A 20,985-nucleotide genomic window follows, 5' to 3' on the forward strand; every position below is an offset into this window, starting at 1 on the left:
TTATCTAAGTCTCTTTGCGGAGTGAATGAAAAATAAAGAGCTTGCGGTGCCCGCGCCGCAGCCGACCCCAGAGTGTTAATATACCTACACTCTTAAGAAAAATGGTTCTTCAAAGGTTCTGAAACGATGGTGAAGGTTCTATATAGAACCATAGCTTACTGAAGAACCCTTTTTTGCTGAAATGGTTCTTTGTCTTGGCAAAAGGGTTCTTCAGTTCCCTCCTTTTTTGATTTTAAATTTAGTCAGTTATTTTTGATGCTGCCTCTTGATTATTTTCACCTGTAAAAGCCCTGAATTATCAGTCCTGCTGAACCGCCTGCAGACTAACAACACAAACAGGTAAGAGAGGAAAATAATCATCATTTACTGTTAAAAACATTTTGAAAATGAAGTTTTGTGTGTTCTTAATTGTACTTTATTTCTTTTATAACAGGTAAACTTTATACTGTTAGCTTCATTCCCTTTATAACAGGTAAGCTTTACACTGTTTTAAAAGATATATTTAGAGGACTCTGCTTTAAAGGAATAGTCTACTCATTTTCAATATTAAAATATGTTATTACCTTAACTAAGAATTTTTGATACATCCCTCTATCATCTGTGTGCGTGCACGTAAGCGCTGGAGCGCGCTGCGATGCTTCAATAGCATTTAGCTTAGCCCCATTCATTCAATGGTACCATTTAGAGATAAAGTTAGAAGTGACCAAACACATCAACATTTTTCCTGTTTAAAACGAGTAGTTATACGAGCAAGTTTGGTGGTACAAAATAAAACGTAGCGCTTTTCTAAGCGGATTTAAAAGAGGAGCTACATTTTATGGCGTAATAGCACTTTTGGGAGTACTTCGACTCGGCGCAGTAACACCCTCCCTCTCCCATTATGAGAGTGAGAAGGGGAGCGGACTTTTCAGGCGAGTCGAAGTACTCCCAAAAGTGCTATTACGCCATAAAATATAGTTACTCTTTTAAATCCGCTTAGAAAAGCGCTATGTTTTATTTTGTACCACCAAACTTGCTCGTATAACTACTCGTCTTAAATAGGAAAAACGTTGATGTGTTTGGTCACTTCTAACTTTATCTCTAAATGGTACCATTGAATGAATGGGGCTAAGCTAAATGCTATCAAAGCGTCGCAGCGCGCTCCAGCGCTTACGTGCACGCACACAGATGATAGAAGGCTGTATCAACAATTCTTAGTTAAGGTAATAACATATTTTAATATTGAAAATGAGTAGACTATTCCTTTAACAATGACTCAGGATAATGATTTGTTAAAGTGTTAAAAAGCATATACATGTATATTGTACATTAAGTTAAACTAATTATGGATCAACATGTGTTTAGTTTTTTTTATTGATATTTCAGAGTTTTCATATGTGAGGTAATCTTTTTTATGCTGGGAGTGAAGGCAGTGCGTATGACCCAGGGGCGTAGGCAGAAATTGTATTTTGGGCGGGCCGGGGCAAAAGTGAGTGGGCCAATAGTTTATCCTAGAATAAAATGACTTAAATAATAATTAAACCTTAGAGTAGAAAAAAGAATAGACAATCTGCAAAAACAGTGACATCTTTCCTTTGCAATTTTCGCGAAGGCAATAATAAAACACTGTCTAAACATGTTCAACCAACACATAGCTCAATAAAGGACAAACCAGGCCAGGCAGTCTTATTTAGGCTAGTCAGTAGTGCAAAAACAGTTCACCTGAAATAAAGTAGGCTAAAAGTAACAGGAAATTGAAATAATGATACAATAACTGCCTAATTTATATTAAATCAACCATATACAGTGCAATCAGCCTGGTGGAAATTTTGTGCCAAAAAACAGCAACTCGTTTAAATTAAACAATGTAACTTAACCTATAAGGCATACATCTATACACAACACACCACTTAGTTAAATCACTTCCCGAGCAAAAATTAAGGAAATTAGTTAAACAACAGGCTTACCTTTGTTGTTTTCATTCTGCAAAACAAGACGCAAACGCCTGCGTATAATGTTGAAAACAGAAATGATCTCATTATAGTCCAAAGAGTCACAGAGTTCTTTTTCAAAAAACAAAAGGCACAGGTTTTTGAGGCGAGTAGTACTCGTGGATTCAAATTGGGTTGTACGTGGTTCATCAATTGCCGTTAGATCGGCGGGTCAACCTGTGTCAGTCTGACCGGAGAGCGCACTGGAACTGCCGCCAGGGAGCAAGCGGCAACCGGCTCCACAAGCGCCTGACTAGCCGCCTTGCGTGTTGATAAAGTCATGAAGAATTGCGCTGGTAGGACTCGGCAGATGGAAGCAGTGGCGTATCGTCTTCCTCAACTCTTGCTTTTTTAAATAAAACATTAAAGAAACTTTAGCCATTATTGTGGCAATTTTAATTTTAGCTAAAAAAGCCGTTAGCAAAGTTAGCTGGCTGGCTGCCAGAGCCCGTCGCTCCCCACAGAGTCTACCTGTCAGAACCCCTAGCAACCAATTACGTACTGGAGGCTTCCTAAAACTTGCTTTAACAACTCCATTTTATTTAGAAAGCAAATTATACGCACATCGGTCAACAATAAATCCGGATTATATTAATATATTTTCTTAAATACATTTGAATAATAAAAATAAACAAAAAATGTATTTTGATTAAACTTGCCTGGGCGGGCCAGGGAGTTATGTGGGCGGGCCAGTGCCGCCCTGGCCCATTACTGGCTACGCCCCTGGTATGACCGCTTGATATGAGAGACACATCCTGTTTTAAAGGTGATGTATGCATGTTACTTTCAATGCTGGCATTAAAATAATAGTTATTTACTGTTTAAACATTTTGTAAATTGAAGTTTTTTGTGTTCTCATTGTACTTTATTTCTTTTATAACAGGTGAGCTTTATACTGTAAGCTTCATTCCTTTTATAACAGGTAAGCTTCATACAGTTTTAAATTATGTATTTAGAGGACTCTGCTTTAAAGTGTTAAAAAGCTAATACATGTATATTGTACATTAAGTTTATTAAACTAATTATCAGAAGAATGTGGTATAACTTCTTTAGTTTTTTTATTGATATTTCAGAGTTTCGTATGTGAAGTAATCTTGCTGGGAGTGCGTATGACCGCTTGATATGAAAGACAAATCCTGTTTTTAAAGGTGATGAATGTTACTTTCAATGACATTAAAATAATAGTTATTTACTGTTTCAACATTTTGGAGATTGTGTGTGTGATCTTGTGGCACATTTACTTGTAATAGCAGAATTACTTATTATTGTTGTCTATCTGTTTTAGGTGGATCGTGAGTGAAGCTCTGCAGGTCCGCCATTGACTTGATAACAGTGGTTTATGTGAATTGAGTGAATTCAATTTATAAATAAATCTTTCACCAAGCATTCACCTATTTACTGACAAAACAGGTAGCTTGAGCAGAATCATTAAAACTTCTGTCAAATTATGTTTTACATGCAGTATGTAAGCAAACTTCAGGCTAATATTAACTTTTTATATCTTATCCTTTCACCCATGTCCAACAAATCCAGATCTTGTTCGACCTGATTCTCAACCTTGTATGATGATGACCACTGCAAGGTGATGGAAATCTGTGGTAATCACAGCCTGCGTCTCAAGATCAACATGACAACAGCAGACCATCTTTTATCTTACTCTTATCTGACCAAATGTTCAATGTCACTGCCACAAAAGAAAGAACATTGGATGGAGTATTGGAGTATGTACTGTACAATCAGCCAGCAAACAAAATATGGACTTTTTGTTAGCTTCTACAAACATTGAGACAATCCTATTGACTTTTTTCACAGTTAATAATGCATTATAAACATCCCATTAATTTGTATTCTGTCATCTATCTGTTTGTGCTAAAATGTATACACCTGAATGTAATGTCAATAATATGTTAATATTCAGTATTTATTATCATTTGCATGTTTTGATGTCGCATATGTCATGATTTTAATGATTTCATGTAATTGTTGTCTATTTAGAATGATTGTCTTTGCCAAATTTTATTGTTAATTTATTTAATATTGAATTTAACATCCATATCTTATTTGAGTAGTGATTTGTTATATTTGCATAATAATTCATATATTTATTTTGATTGTGAATTTAATGCACATATTAATTATTGTATGATCTCATGTAATGAAAAAGTGAAAATAAAAGTATTTTCTGATGTCTTGCAATTCTGTTTTTAAACTGTTAAACCTTGTAAAGTTTTTTGTGTAAGATAGCATGAGAGAGTGAGTGTGTGTGTGTGAGTGAGAGAGTGAGCGTGTGTGTGAGTGAGAGAGACTATAGGTAAATATTGGCAAGTATGTGTTCAGTCCAGGACTCTTATTGTTCATGTAAAATTTGGGACAGATTGGAGATTGCATAATCATTGTAAACATGTCACTTCCTGTTGCCAGCTGGTGGCGCTATGACCATTAGTGACTATTGGCATGTAGATGTGTTCAGTCATGGACTCTTATTAATCATGTAAAATTTGGGACAGATTGGACATTGTATAATCATTGTAAACATGTCACTTCCTGTTGCCAGCTGGTGGCGCTATGACCATAACTGACTATTGGCATGTATATGTGTTTGGGGCGCCGGAACAGACACAAATTTTTACATAGAATAAAATCCTTCGCAATTTACCATCACAAAGGCCTTAAGATGAGACTCGCCAAATATAATGATGATCCGATAAAAACTCTAGGAGGAGTTCGTTAAAGTATGACTGCTGGAAATGACAAAAACTCAGCCAAAATCTGAGAATTGAAAATAGCTGACTTCCTGTTTGGTGTAGGGCTTTGCTCCAAGAGACTTTTTTGTAGGTCTTATCATGATACAGAAGCATACCGAAATTCGTACACATAGGTTAAACACAGTTCGAGGGCTGCTTCGTTGAATAATTAAAAGTGGCGCTAAAACATGCCTCTTTAGGTTGCCAGCTGGTGGCGCTATGACTATAAATGAAAATTGTTATGTAGATGTGTTCATTTCAGGACTCTTAGCAATCATGTAAAATTTGGGACAGATCAGACATTGTATGCCTGAGTTCCAGCAACTTCCTGTTTCATAGGAAAACATCAAATTATGTCGGGCCAGAACCGACACAAATTTTTACGTAGAATCAAATCCTTCGCAATTTAGCATCACCAAGGCCTTAAGATGACACTCACCAAATATGAAGATGATCAAACAAAAACTGTAGGAGGAGTTCGTTAAAGTACGACGCCTAAATGACAAACTGAGCAAAATTCACAGAAATAACTCAGAATAGCTGACTTCCTGTTTGGTTTACGGCTTCGCTCCAAGAGACTTTTTTGTAGGTCTTGCCATGATACAAAAGCGTACCGAATTTCATACATGTAGGTCAAAGACAGTCCGAAGGCTGCTTCGTTGAAAATTTGTAGGTGGCGCTATAGAGCCATTTTCCCACGCCTAATTGCAAAGCCTACACCACATGTATATTTTCACCACTCTTGACATCTGTGCAAAGTTTCATGAGTTTTCAAGCATGTTTAGGCCCTCTAAAGTCCCTCTGAATTCGTAACGGAATAATAATAATAATAAATATAGCTGCAAGCAGCAATAGCGGGCCCTCGCACGTTTATTTACCGCTACACAGTGCCTCCGAGAAAACGATGCACGGTGGGCAAGTGCATCAAGTGGGTAAATATCAGTGGACTATTTCATGTTGCTACTGACCCATCTGGGGACTGTAGGTAAAAGAAACCCCACATTTTAGACAAACGGGGGCGCTAGTGAGCCACTAAATAGACACGCCTTTCTCTGACCTTTTTGTCAACACTTAACAGCCGACAACTCTGATGTGTGTGCCAAATTTGAAGTTAATCTAAACACGCCAAGAGCCTTAAATATGCCTAAAATAAATGTAAAGTTTGACGCGTTGCCATGGGAACAGCGTTCGAGATGTCATAAATTCCTTCGCAATTTAGTGTCTACAATGTCTCAGCATCATGTTGACCACTTCTGGAGTCAATCACATTATTTCCCTAGAAGGAGTATTTAAAAGTTTACTGCATGCAACTGTAAGGCTTAAATATGCCTTTAAAATGAGAGTAAAGTTTGACACGTTGCCATGGGAACAGCCTTCAAGATATCAAAAATCCCTTCACAATTTATCATCTACAATGTCTCAGTATCATGTTGACCACTTTTGGTGTCAATCGCATGAATATCCTAGAAGGAGTATTTAAAAGAACATTGGATGGAACAGTCAAAAAAATCAACCTTTATGACTGCAACACTTCCTGGCGCCTGGTGGTGGCGCTATACCCGGGAGTCACAATAGGCACATCGATGCGTTCGGAATCTTCAGACGAAGAAACACCCCACGTGTCATCACAATAAGACATTTTTTGCCTTAGATATTAGACACTTCCTGTTTCTCTGATTTCGCCATGAATTTGTCGCCTCACCATGGCAGAACCGTTCGAGATATCAAAAATCCCTTCGCAATTTATCATCTACAATGTCTCAGTATCATGTTGACCACTTTTGGTGTCAATCGCATGAATATCCTAGAAGGAGTATTTAAAAGAACATTGGATGGAACAGTCAAAAAAATCAACCTTTATGACTGCAACACTTCCTGGCGCCTGGTGGTGGCGCTATACCCGGGAGTCACAATAGGCACATCGATGCGTTCGGAATCTTCAGACGAACAAACACCCCGCGTGTTATCACAATAAGACATTTTTTGCCTTAGATATTAGACACTTCCTGTTTCTCTGATTTCGCCATGAATTTGTCGCCTCACCATGGCAGAACCGTTCGAGATATCAAAAATCCCTTCGCAATTTAGCAAGTACAATGTCTTGACATCCTGATCACCACGTTTGGTGTCAATCCCATTAATCCACTAGGAGGAGTATTTAAAAGTTCACCGCATGCATTTTTTAATCAATCCAAAATGGCCGACTTCCTGTTGGGCGGAGCTAATATGTTAGAGTACGAAAGTTGTTCAGGTCAATGAGATCTATATGCGTACCAACTTTCGTACATGTGCGTGCATGTTTGTCCGATCTATGCACCAATGTTTTTTTCCATTACAGGGGGCGCTACAGAGCCCCCCTGCCACGCCCGTGTTCCAGCCTTTGGTTTTCTGCGATGACGGACGACTCTGACATCTGTGCCAAATTTCAAGAGTTTTCGAGTATTTTAAAGCACTCAAAATTCCCAAAAGTGTTGAAAAAAAAAAATATATATAGCTGCAAGCAGCGATGGCGGGCCCTCGCACGTTATTTTTCCGCTACACGGTGCGTCCGAGAAAACGATGCACGGTGGGCAAGGGCCTCAAGTGGGTAAATATCAGTGGGCTATTTAATGTTGTTACTGACCCATTTGGGGACTGTAGGTAAAAGAAACCCCACATTTTAGACAAACGGGGGGGAGGGGGGGGGCTAGTCAGCCACTAAATAGACACGCCTTTATCTGACCTTTTTGTCAACACTTAACTGCCAACAACTCTGATGTGTGTGCCAAATTTAAAGTTAATCCAAACACGCCAAGAGCCTTAAAAAAGTCTTAAATAAAAGTAAAGTTTGACGCGTTGCCATGGGAACAGCGTTCGAGATATCAAAAATCCCTTCGCAATTTATCATCTACAATGTCTCAGCATCATGTTGACCACTTTTGGTGTCAATCGAATGAATATTCTAGAAGGAGTATTTAAAAGTTCACTGCATGGAACTGAAAGGCTTCAATATGCCTTTAAAATGAAAGTAAAGTTTGACACGTTGCCATGGGAACAGCATTCGAGATATCAAAAATCCCTTCGCAATTTATCATCTACAATGTCTCAGCATCATGTTGACCACTTTTGGTGTCAATCGAATGAATATCCTAAGGGAGTATTTAAAAGAACATCGGATGGAACTGTCAAAAAAATCCACCTTTGTGACTGACACACTTCCTGGCGCCTGGTGGTGGCGCTATACCCGAGACTCACAATAGGCACATCAATGCGATCGGAATCTTCAGACGAACAAACGCCCCGCGTGTCATCACAATAAGACATTTTTTTGCCTTAGATATTAGACACTTCCTGTTTCTCTGATTTCGCCATGACTTTGTCGCTTCGCCATGGCAGAACCGTTCGAGATATCAAAAATCCCTTCGCAATTTAGCAAGTACAATGTCTCAACATCATGATCACCACGTTTGGTGTCAATCCCATGAATCCCCTAGAAGGAGTATTCAAAAGTTCACCGCATGCATTTTTTAAACAATCCGAAATAGCCGACTTCCTGTTGGGCGGAGCTTAAATGTTAGAGGGCGAAAGTTGTTCGGGTTGATGAGATCTATATGTGTACCAACTCTCGTACATGTGCGTACATTTTTGCCTGATCTGTGCCCCAATGTTTGTTTTTGAATTACAGGGGGCGCTACAGAGCTCCCTTGCCACGCCCGTATTCCAGCCTTTGCATGAGCCTAGTGGCACGCGACTCTGACGTGTGTGCCAAATTTCAAGACTTTTCGAGTATGTTAAGGCTCCCAAATTAGCACAAGTGTTGAAAAAAAAAAAAATAAATAAATAAATTCGAGCAAAACCAATAGGGCTTCGCACCTTTCGGTGCAGGCCATTCTGGCCTGCTCCTCGGTGCTCGGGCCCTAATAATAAATATAGCTGCAAGCAGCGATGGCGGGCCCGCGCACGTTTATTTACCGCTACACGGTGCCTCCGAGAAAACGATGCACGGTGGGCAAGTGCATCAAGTGGGTAAATATCGGGGGACTACCCATTAAGGGACTGTAGGTAAATGAAACCCAACATTTTAGATACACGGGGGCGCTAGTGAGCCACTAAAGAGACACGCCTTTATCTGACGTTTTTGTCAACACTTAACAGCCGACAACTCTGATGTGTGTGCCAAATTTAAAGTTAATCTAAGCACGCCAAGAGCCTTAAATATGCCTGAAATAAAAGTAAAGTTTGACGCATTGCCATGGGAACAGCGTTCGAGATGTCAAAAATTCCTTCGCAATTTATCATCTACAATGTCTCGGCATCTTGTTGACCACTTCTTGTGTCAATCGCATGAATCCCATACGAGGAGTATTTAAAGGTTCACAGCATGTAACAGTCAGCCTTAAATATGCTGGAAAGTGAAAGCAAAGTTTGACGCGTTGCCATGGGAACAGCGTTTGAGATATCAAAAATCCCTTCGCAATTTATCATCTACAATGTCTCACCATTATGTTGACCACTTCTGGAGTCAATCACATTATTTCCTCAGGAGGAGTATTTAAAAGTTTACCGCATGCAGATGTAAGGTTTAAATATGCCTTAAAAACGAAAGTAAAGTTTGACAGGTTGCCATGGGAACAGCGTTTGAGATATCAAAAATCCCTTCGCAATTTATCGTCTACAATGTCTCGGCATCATGTTGACCACTTTTGGTAACAATCGCATGAAAATCCTAGAAGGAGTATTTAAAAGAACATCGCATGGAACTGTGAAAAAAAATCACCTTTGTGACTGACACACTTCCTGGCGCCTGGTGGTGGCGCTATACCCGGGAGTCACAATAGGCACATCGATGCGATCGGAATCTTTAGACGAACAAACATCCCGCATGGCATCACAATAAGATATTTTTTGCCTCAGATATTAGACACTTCCTGTTTCTCTGAATTCGCCATGAATTCGTCGCCTCGCCATGGCGGAACCGATCGAGATATCAAAAATCCCTTCGCAATTTAGCAAGTCCAATGTCTCGACATCATGTTCACCACTTTTGGTGTCAATCGCATTCATCCTCTAGGAGGAGTATTTAAAAGTTCACCGCATGCATTTTTTAAACAATCCAAAATGGCGGACTTCCTGTTGGGCGGAGCTAAAATGTTAGAGGGCGAAAGTTGTTCTGGTCGATGAGATCTATATGTGTACCAACTTTCGTAAATGTGCGTACATGTTTGCCCGATCTGCGCACTACTGTTTGTTTTTGCATTACAGGGGGCGCTACAGAGCCCCCGTGCCACGCCCGTGTTCCAGCCTTTGTCTGTTCGCAATGACGAACGACTCTAACGTCTGTGCCAAATTTCAAGAGTTTTCGAGTATGTTAAGGCACCCAAAATGCCCAAAAGTGTTAAAAAAAATAAAAATAAAAAAAAAATAAAAAAAATAAAAAAAAAAATTTGAGCAAAAACAATAGGGCTTCGCACCTTTCGGTGCAGGCCATTCTGGCCTGCTCCTCGGTGCTCGGGCCCTAAATATAGCTGCAAGCAGCGATGGCGGGCCCTCGCACGTTATTTTACCGCTATACGATGCCTCCGAGAAAACGATGCACGGTGAGCAAGTGCATCAAGTGGGTAAATATCAGTGGGCTTTTTCATGTTGTTATTGACCCATTTGGGGACTGTAGGTAAAAGAAACCCCACATTTTAGACAAACGGGGGCGCTGGTGAGCCACTTAAGAGACACGCCTATGTCTGACCTTTTTGTGCACACTTAACAGTCGACAACTCTGATGTGTGTGCCAAGTTTTAGGTTAATCTAAGCACGCCAAGAGCCTTAAACATGCCTGAAATTAAAGTAAAATTTTACGCGTTGCCATGGGAACAGCGTTGGAGATATCAAAAATCCCTTCGCAATTTATCATCTACTATGCCTCGGCATCATGTTGACCACTTTTGGTGTCAATCGCATGAAAATCCTAGAAGGAGTATTTAAAAGAACATTGGATGGAACTGTCAAAAAAATCCACCTTTGTGACTGACACACTTACTGGCGGCTGGTGGTGGCGCTATACCCGAGACTCACAATAGGCACATCGATGCGTTCGGAATCTTCAGACGAACAAACGTCCTGCGTATCATTACAATAAGACATTTTTTGCCTTTGATATTAGACACTTCCTGTTTCTCTGATTTCGCCATGACTTTGTCGCTTCGCCATGGCAGAACCGTTCGAGATATCAAAAATCCCTTCGCAATTTAGCAAGTACAATGTCTCGACATCATGTTCACCGTGTTTGGTGTCAATCGCGTAAATCCCCTAGGAGGAGTATTTAAAAGTTCATCACATGCGTTTTTGAAACAATCAAAAATGGCCGACTTCCTGTTGGGCGGAGCTAATAGGTTTAAGGGCGAAAGTTGTTCGGGTCGATGAGTTCTATATGTGTACCAACTCTCGTACATGTGCGTACATTTTTGCCCGATCTGTGCCCCAATGTTTGTTTTTGAATTACAGGGGGCGCTACAGAGCTCCCTTGCCACGCCCGTGTTCCGGCCTTTGCCCGGACCTGATGGCCGACGACTCTGATGTCTGTGCAAAATTTCAAGAGTTTTTGAGTATGTTAAGGCCGCCAAATTGCCCCGAAACGTAAAAAAAAAAAAAAAAATATAATAATAATAAAAATAATAATCCGAGCAAAAACAATAGGGCTTCGCACCTTTCGGTGCAGGCCATTCTGGCCTGCTCCTCGGTGCTCGGGCCCTAATAATAAATATAGCTGCAAGCAGCGATGGCGGGCCCTCGCACGTTATTTTACCGCTATACGATGCCTCCGAGAAAACGATGCACGGTGAGCAAGTGCATCAAGTGGGTAAATATCAGTGGGCTATTTCATGTTGTTATTGACCCATTTGGGGACTGTAGGTAAAAGAAACCCCACATTTTAGACAAACGGGGGCGCTGGTGAGCCTCTTAAGAGACACACCTATGTCTGACCTTTTTGTGCACACTTAACAGTCGACAACTCTGATGTGTGTGCCAAGTTTTAGGTTAATCTAAGCACGCCAAGAGCCTTAAACATGCCTAAAATTAAAGTAAAATTTGACGCGTTGCCATGGGGACAGCGTTGGAGATATCAAAAATCCCTTCGCAATTTCTCATCTACTATGCCTCGGCATCATGTTGACCACTTTTGGTGTCAATCGCATGAAAATTCTAGAAGGAGTATTTAAAAGAACATTGGATGGAACTGTCAAAAAAATCCACCTTTGTGACTGACACACTTCCTGGCACCTGGTGGTGGCACTATACCCGAGACTCACAATAGGCACATCGATGCGTTCGGAATCTTCAGACGAACAAACGTCCTGCGTATCATTACAATAAGACATTTTTTGGCTTAGATATTAGACATTTCCTGTTTCTCTAAATTCGCCATGACTTTGTCACCTCGCCATGGCAGAACCGTTCGAGATATCAAAAATCCCTTCGCAATTTAGCAAGTACAATGTCTTGACATCATGATCACCACGTTTGGTGTCAATCCCATGAATCCCCTAGGAGTATTTAAAAGTTCACCGCATGCATTTTTTAAACAATCCAAAATGGCAGACTTCCTGTTGGGCGGAGCTAAAATGTTAGAGGGCGAAAGTTGTTCGGGTCGATGAGATCTATATGCGTACCAACTCTCGTACATGTGCGTACATGTTTGCCCGATCTGTGCACCAATGTTTTTTTTTGTATTACAGGGGGCGCTACAGAGCCCCTGTGCCACGCCCGTGTTCCAGCCTTTGCCCATTCGCAATGACGGACGACTTTGACGTCTGTGCCAAATTTCAAGAGTTTTCGAGTATGTTTAGGCACCCAAAATGCCCAAAAGTGTTAAAAAAAATAAAAATAATAATAATAAAAAAAAAATAAATATAGCTGCAAGCAGCAATGGCGGGCCCTCGCACGTTTTTTTACCGCTACACGGTGCGTCCGAGAAAACGATGCACGGTGGGCAAGGCCATCAAGTGGGTAAATATCAGTGGGCTATTTAATGTTGTTACTGACCTATTTGGGGACTGTAGGTAAAAGAAACCCCACATTTTAGACAAACGGGGGCGCTAGTGAGCCACTTAAGAGACACGCCTATGTCTGACCTTTTTGTCAACACTTAACAGCCGACAACTCTGATGTGTGTGCCAACTTTTAGGTTAATATAAGCACGCCAAGAGCCTTAAATATGCATGAAATAAAAGTAACATTTGCGGAGTTGCCATGGGAACAGCGTTCGAGATATCAAACATCCCTTCTCAATTTATCATCTACAATGTCTCGGCACCATGTTGACAACTTCTGGAGTCAATCGCATGAATATGCTAGAAGGAGTATTTAAAAGAACATCGGCGTCACCTGAAAGGCTTAAATATGCCTTTAAAATGAAAGTAAAGTTTGACGCGTTGCCATGGGAACAACGTTTGAGATATCAAAAATCCCTTCGCAATTTATCATCTACTATGTCTTACCATCATGTTGACCACTTTTGGTGTCAATCGCAGGAATATTCTAGAAGGAGTATTTAAAATAGCATCGCATGCAACTGTCAAAAAAATCCACCTTTGTGACTGTCACACTTCCTGGCGCCTGGTGGTGGCGCTATACCCGGGAGTCACAATAGGCACATCGATGCGATCTGAATCTTCAGACGAACAAACACCCCGCGTGTCATCACAATAAGACATTTTTTGCCTTAGATATTAGACACTTCCTGTTTCTCTGATTTCGCCATGACTTTGTCGCTTCGCCATGGCAGAACCGTTCGAGATATCAAAAATCCCTTCGCAATTTAGCAAGAACAATGTCTCGGCATCATGATCACCACGCTTGGTGTCAATCCAATGTATTCCCTCGGAGGAGTATTCAAAAGTTCACCCCATGCATTTTTTAAACAATCCAAAATGGCCGACTTCCTGTTAGGCGGAGCTAAAAGGTTAGAATGCGAAAGTTGTTCAGGTCGATGAGATCTATGTGTGTATCAACTCTCGTATATGTGCGTACATGTTTGCCCAATCTGTGCACCAATATTTGTTTTTGCATTACAGTGGGCGCTACAGAGCTCCCTTGCCACGCCCGTATTCCAGCCTTTGCATGAGCCTAGTGGCACGCGACTCTGACGTGTGTGCTAAATTTCAAGACTTTTCGAGTATGTTAAGGCTCCCAAATTAGCACAAGTGTTGAAAAAAAAAAAAAAATAAAAAAAATAACAATAAATTCGAGCAAAAACAATAGGGCTTCGTACCTTTCGGTGCAGGCCATTCTGGCCTGCTCCTCGGTGCTCGGGCCCTAAATATAGCTGCAAGCAGCGATGGCGGGCCCTCGCACGTTTTTTTACCGCTACACGGTGCGTCCGAGAAAGCGATGCACGGCGGGCAAGGGCATCAAGTGGGTAAAATATCAGTGGGCTATTTAATGTTGTTTCTGAGCCATTTGGGGACTGTAGGTAAAAGAAACCCCACATTTTAGACAAACAGGGGCACTAGTGAGCCACTTAAGAGACACGCCTATGTCTGACCTTTTTGTCAACACTTAACAGCCGACAACTCTGATGTGTGTGCCAAATTTGAAGTTAATCTAAACACGCCAAGAGCCTTAAATATGCCTGAAATTAAAGTAAAGTTTGACGCGTTTCCATGGAAACAGCGTTCGAGATGTCAAAAATTCCTTCGCAATTTATCATCTACAATGTCTCGGCATCATGTTGACCACTTTTGGTGTCAATCGCATGAATCCCATACGAGGAGTATTTAAAGGTTCAAAGCATGTAACTGTCAGCCTTAAATATGTGTAAAAATGAAAGTAAAGTTTGATGCATTGCCATGGGAAGAGCATTCGAAATATCAAAAATTCCTTCGCAATTTATCATCTACAATGTCTCTGCATCATGTTGACCACTTCTCGTGTCAAATCGCATGAAAATCCTAGAAGGAGTATTTAAAAGTTAACTGTATGCAACTGAAAGGCTTAAATATGCCTTTAAAATGAAAGTAAAGTTTGACAGGTTGCCATGGGAACAGCGTTTGAGATATCAAAAATCCCTTCGCAATTTATCATCTACAATGTCTCGGCATCATGTTGACCACTTCTCATGTCAATCGCATGAAAATCCTAGAAGGAGTATTTAAAAGTTAACTGTATGCAACTGAAAGGCTTAAATATGCCTTTAAAATGAAAGTAAAGTTTGACAGGTTGCCATGGGAATACCGTTTGAGATATCAAAAATCCCTTTGCAATTTATCATCTACAATGTCTCGGCATCACGGTGCCCACTTTTGGTGTCAATCATACGAAAATCCTAGAAGGAGTATTTAAAAGAACATTGCATGGAACTTTCAAAAAAATCCAGCTTTGTGACTGACACACTTCCTGGGGCCTGGTGGTGGCGCTATACCCGGGAGTCACAATAGGCACATCGATGCGATCGGAATCTTCAGAGAAACAAACACCCCGCGTGTCATTATAATAAGACATTTTTTGCCTTAGATATTAGACACTTCCTGCTTCTCTGATTTCGCCACAACTTTGTTGGCTCGCCATGGCAGAACCGTTCGAGATATCAAAAATCCCTTCGCAATTTAGCAAGTACAATGTCTCGACATCAAGTTCACCACTTTTGGTGTCAATCGCATGCATCCTCTAGGAGGATATTTAAAAGTTCAACGCATGCATTTTTTTTGCATTACAGGGGGCGCTACAGAGCCCCCGTGCCACGCCCGTGTTCCAGCCTTTGCCAGTTCGCAATGACGGACGACTCTGACGTCTGTGCCAAAATTCAAGAGTTTTCTAGTATGTTAAGGCACCCAAAATGCCCAAAAGTGTTTAAAAAAATAATAATAAAAAAATAATAAAAATAATAAAAATAAAATATAGCTGCAAGCAGCAATGGCGGGCCCTCACACGTTTATTTACCGCTACACGGTGCGTCCGAGAAAACGATGCCAGTGGGCAAGTGCATCAAGTGGGTAAATATCAGTGGACTATTTTATGTTGTTACTGACCCATTTGGGGACTGTAGGTAAAAGAAACCCCACATTTTAGACAAACGGGGGCGCTAGTGAGACACTTAAGAGACACGCCTTTATCTGACCTTTTTGTCAACACTTAACAGCCGACAACTCTAATGTGTGTGCCAACTTTTAGGTTAATCTAAGCATGCCAAGAGCCCTAAATATGCCTGAAATAAAAGTAAAGTTTGGGGCGTTGCCATGGGAGCAGCGTTCGAGATATCAAAAATCCCTTCGCAATTTAGCATCTACAATGTCTCAGCATCATGTTGAGCACTTTTGGTGTCAATCGAATGAAAATCCTTGGAGGAGTATTTCAAAGTTCACTGCATGCAACTGTAAGGCTTAAATATGCCTTTTAAATGAGAGTAAAGTTTGACACGTTGCCATGGGAACAGCGTTCAAGATATTAAAAATCCCTTCGCAATTTATCATCTACAATGTCTCAGCATCATGTTGACCACTTTTGGTGTCAATCGCAGGAAAATCCTAGGAGGAGTATTTAAAGTACACCGCATGCAACTGTCAAAAAATCCACCTTTTATGACTGCCACACTTCCTGGTGCCTGTTGGTGGCGCTATACCCGAGACTCACAATAGGCACATCGATGCGATCGGAATCCTTGGCCGAACATACACACTGCGTTTTTATCCCAATAAGACATTTTTTGCTTTAGATATTAGACACTTCCTTTTTCTATGAATTCGCCATGAATTTGTCCCTCGCCATGGCAGCACTATTTGAGATATCAAAAATCTGTTTGCAATTTAGCAAGTCCAATGTTTCTGCATCATGTTCACCACGTTTGGTGTCAATCGTATGAATTCCCTAAAAGAAGTATTTAAAAGTTCATGACTAACACACTTCCTGGCGCCTGGTGTTGACGCTATATCTGAGACTCACAATAGGCACATTGATGCAATCGGAATCTTCAGACGAACAAATGCCTCGCTTGGCATCACAATAAGACAGTTTTTGCCTTAGATATTAGACACTTCCTGTTTCTCTGATTTCAACACAAGATTGTCGCCTCGCCATGGCAGAACCGTTCGAGATATCAAAAATCCCTTCGCAATTTAGCAAGTACAATGTCTCGACATCATGATCACCACGTTTGGTGTCATTCGCATGAATCCCCTAGGAGAAGTATTTAAAAGTTCACCGCATGCGTTTTTGAAACAATCCATAATGGCCGACTTCCTGTTGGGCGGAGCTAATAGGTTTGAGTGCGAAAGTTGTTTGGGTCGATGAGATCTATATGCGTACCAACTTTCGTACATGTGCGTACATGTTTCCCCGATCTGTGCACCAATGTTTTATTTTGCATTACAGGGGGCGCTACAGAGCTCCTTTGCCACGCGCGTGTTCCAGCCTTTGCCCGTTCGCAATGACGGACGACTTTGACTTCTGTGCCAAATTTCAAGAGTTTTTGAGTATGTTTAGGCACCCAAAATGCCCAAAAGTGTTAAAAAAAAAAATATATAGCTGCAAGCAGCAATGGCGGGCCCTTGCACGTTTATTTACCGCTACACGGTGCGTCCGAGAAAACGATGCACGGTGGGCAAGTGCATCAAGTGGGTAAATATCAGTGGACTATTTTATGTTGCTACTGACCCATTTGGGGACTGTAGGTAAAAGAAACCCCACATTTTAGACAAACGGGGGCACTAGTGAGCCACTTAAGAGACACGCCTTTATCTGACCTTTTTGTCAACACTTAACAGTCGACAACTCTGATGTGTGTGCCAAATTTTAGGTTAATCTAAGCATGCCAAGAGCCCTAAATATGCCTGAAATAAAAGTAAAGTTTGGGGCGTTGCCATGGGAACAGCGTTCGAGATATCAAAAATCCCTTCGCAATCTAGCATCTACAATGTCTTAACATCATGTTGAGCACTTTTGGTGTCAATCGCATGAAAATCATAGGAGGAGTATTTAAAAGTACACCGCATGCAACTGTCAAAAATCCACCTTTTGTGACTGCCACACTTACTGGTGCCTGTTGGTGGCGCTATACCCGAGACTCACAATAGGCACATCGATGCGATCGGAATCTTCAGACGAACAAATGCCTCGCTTGGCATCACAATAAGACATTTTTTGCCTTAGATATTAGACACTTCCTGTTTCTCTGATTTCGCCACAACTTTGTCGCCTCGCCATGGCAGGACCGTTCGAGATATCAAAAATCCCTTCGCAATTTAGCAAGTACAATGTCTCGACATCATGATCACCACGTTTGGTGTCTATCCCATGTATTCCCTCGGAGGAGTATTCAAAAGTTCACGGCATGCATTTTTGAAACAATCCAAAATGGCCGACTTCCTGTTGGGCGGAGCTAAAAGGTTAGAGTGCGAAAGTTGTTCGGGTCGATGAGATCTATGTGTGTACCAACTTTCGTGCATGTGCGAACATTTTTGCCTGATCTGTGCCCCAATGTTTGTTTTTGCATTACAGGGGGCGCTACAGAGCCCCCCTGCCACGCCCGTATTCCAGCCTTTGCCCAGACCTGATGGCCAACGACTCTGACGTCTGTGCCAAATTTCAAGAGTTTTCGAGTATGTTTAGGCACCCAAAGTGCCCAAAAGTGTTAAAAAATAATAATAATAATAATAAAAATAAAAAAAATAATAATCCGAGCAAAAACAATAGGGCTTCGCACCTTTCGGTGCAGGCCATTCTGGCCTGCTCCTCGGTGCTCGGGCCCTAAAAAAATAAAAATAAAAAAAATAATAATAAATCCGAGCAAAAACAATAGGGCTTCGCACCTTTCGGTGCAGGCCATTCTGGCCTGCTCCTCGGTGCTCGGGCCCTAAAAAATAATAAATTCGAGCAAAACCAATAGGGCTTCGCACCTTTCGGTGCAGGCCATTCTGGCCTGCTCCTCGGTGCTCGGGCCCTAAATAATAATCCGAGCAAAAACAATAGGGCTTCGCACCTTTCGGTGCAGGCCATTCTGGCCTGCTCCTTGGTGCTCGGGCCCTAATAATAATAAATTCGAGCAAAACCAATAGGGCTTCGCACCTTTCGGTGCTCTGGCCTCCTTGAAGAACAATAGGGTCCTCACACCCGGTGTGCTCAGGCCCTAATAATCCTCCTTACTGCTGATAAATGAAAGGGTTCCTTATAGCACCACTGTGGTTCTATTTAGCACTTTTTCAAGGCAAGGTTCTATATAGAACCATCAAAAAATGGTTCTATATAGTACCAAAAAGGATGCTGCTATTGTTACGAGCTGAAGAACCTTTATTTAGTACTACATAGAACCATTTTTCTTAAGAGTGTAGGACTTAAACCTAAAGTATAACATTTGCAGTGTAAGTAATCCTTAACTGTTTAGGCAAACAGAGATTAAGGTTAACACAAATCATGTGTCTCTTATAAAATCTAAGCTATGAAGTCCTTGTGTACCCAAGCATTGGCCATTGCAAGAATGGTTTACCACAACAGTCTCATCACCATCAGAATCAAGCCATGTCTGATGTGTGACAGATTGAAAAAGTGATACAAATGTCAAATGCTTTATGGTGCATATACAGGATGAGCATCATGTTTCAAAGTCTCTGTTAGAAGTGTGTACATAACATATAAGTTATAACATATAACAGTTCTGTCTTTTAAAATGATGTAACAAGAATCAAGGGCTGCATGATATTTAAGAAAAAAGCGCTAACTTCCTAAACAATGCAATTTGAGCTACAAATATTGCTGTAAGTTTTTAAAATCAATTTAAGTTATAATAAAATATATTTAACAACTGAAAACGAAATAACCAATATACATTTTACAATTTTTTTAGGAAAAGAAAGCATCACTCTCGCCATGCAGTCTCTGACCTAAAACTCTGACTATATTTATGGTATTCAAATCATGTGTTTATTGCAAACCTTTGCAATATGTATGTTTGTGATGTTTCTGTGTAATTTGAAGCCCTTAAATAATCACACGCAAATGAATGAAACTTCAGATTGTGTGGTATGTTGAGGAGTCATTAGAGATATATTATATATATACAAATAGAAGAAATGTTGCTGTCTTTAATAGAGGAACTAGGCCAGCAACCATCCTGGCAATGACATAATATGCTGAAAAGCAACCCGCACACCTCAGCAATCATATAATTTGTAATGCCCCCCCCCCCAAAAAAAATCCTCTGATGCTGTAATATGATGATCTGTGTATAGTGAGGTAGTTAAGGGATTTTCGACACACAACGGAGATCAATGTGAAATCCTTATACCCCAAGCCTCAACAATTTAAAGGTCTGTTCTGGGATCATTTTCCTTACTTTTCATCTTAACAAAGTTCATCCCCAACAATATGTTCACAATCTATCTCCTAGCACTCTTTTGATGAGTTGTTATGGAATATTCTCAGTGGTACCCAGACTCCTGATAGAGTTTCAGTAACTGATTTTAGAGCATGTCTGAGAAGACTATCAGCGCCTTACAGAATCCACACAGAAAATCTCCCCATAGTTACACCTGTGATAACATGACCCCTCAACCAAATCTCTGTTTGTAAAAGAAACATTTTAGTACTGAATGTTCAAATTTCAGGTCAACAATGCAATGGACTATATCAGGGCATAAAATTACTAGGTGAAAAGTATTAAAATTTTACATCAATTTGGGGTGGACTTATTAAACGTGTGCAGAGGTGGAACGTAACGAATTACATTTACATTGAGTAGTTTTTTTGTGTACTTTTACTTTTTTGAGTAGTTTTTAAAATCTGTACTTTTACTTTTACTTTACAAAAAAGTATGTTTTGTTTAAAGTATTGTACTTCGCTACATTTTAAATCATATCCGTTACTGAGTAAAACAATATTTAAAAAAGCAAGGTGTTTGATGGCTTCACGGATGATTGATGGGTGGGGGGACGCGCAAAAAGAACCATTGAGACGGATGAGACAGGCGCACGCTAATGCAGACCCGCCTCGGTTCAAATCTCATGAAAGAAACCCCTGGCTATATTTAAGCGACCGCTTTCCACTGACGCGAAGCGATTGTTTCTTTCATATGAAAGGTAGGGTAGGACTCATGTTCTCGAGTACGGAATTGCCGACTATTTGCATGACGCGTTTTTAATACCATGCGCATTATCTTCCGAGGTCTAGCAGCTTCACAACTTCAGAACGTCCTCGAGAATGCGCAGGTCACATTACATTGCAGAGAGAGAGAGAGAGAGAGAGAGAGAGAGAGAGAGAGAGAGAGAGAGAGAGAGAGAGAGAGAGAAGAATCAAGGTCTTAGACATCAGGT

General features: G+C 40.8%; 1 protein-coding gene and 1 long non-coding RNA gene across 4 annotated transcripts in view; one reads left to right on the forward strand and one right to left on the reverse strand.

Annotated features, from left to right (window-relative positions):
• phactr3b (phosphatase and actin regulator 3b) overlaps window positions 1–20,985 on the reverse strand; it is a 362,484-nt gene that overhangs the window by 117,715 nt on the left and 223,784 nt on the right. The gene's annotated exons all lie outside the window — the stretch shown is intronic.
• Window positions 1,283–4,103, forward strand: LOC129428099 (uncharacterized). Its single transcript, XR_008638838.2, has 3 exons — window positions 1,283–3,118; window positions 3,256–3,380; window positions 3,504–4,103. It is a non-coding gene; the product is annotated as an uncharacterized lncRNA (long non-coding RNA).

The sequence above is a fragment of the Misgurnus anguillicaudatus genome, chromosome 14 (genome assembly GCF_027580225.2).
Source record: "Misgurnus anguillicaudatus chromosome 14, ASM2758022v2, whole genome shotgun sequence".
Lineage (NCBI taxonomy): Eukaryota > Metazoa > Chordata > Actinopteri > Cypriniformes > Cobitidae > Misgurnus > Misgurnus anguillicaudatus.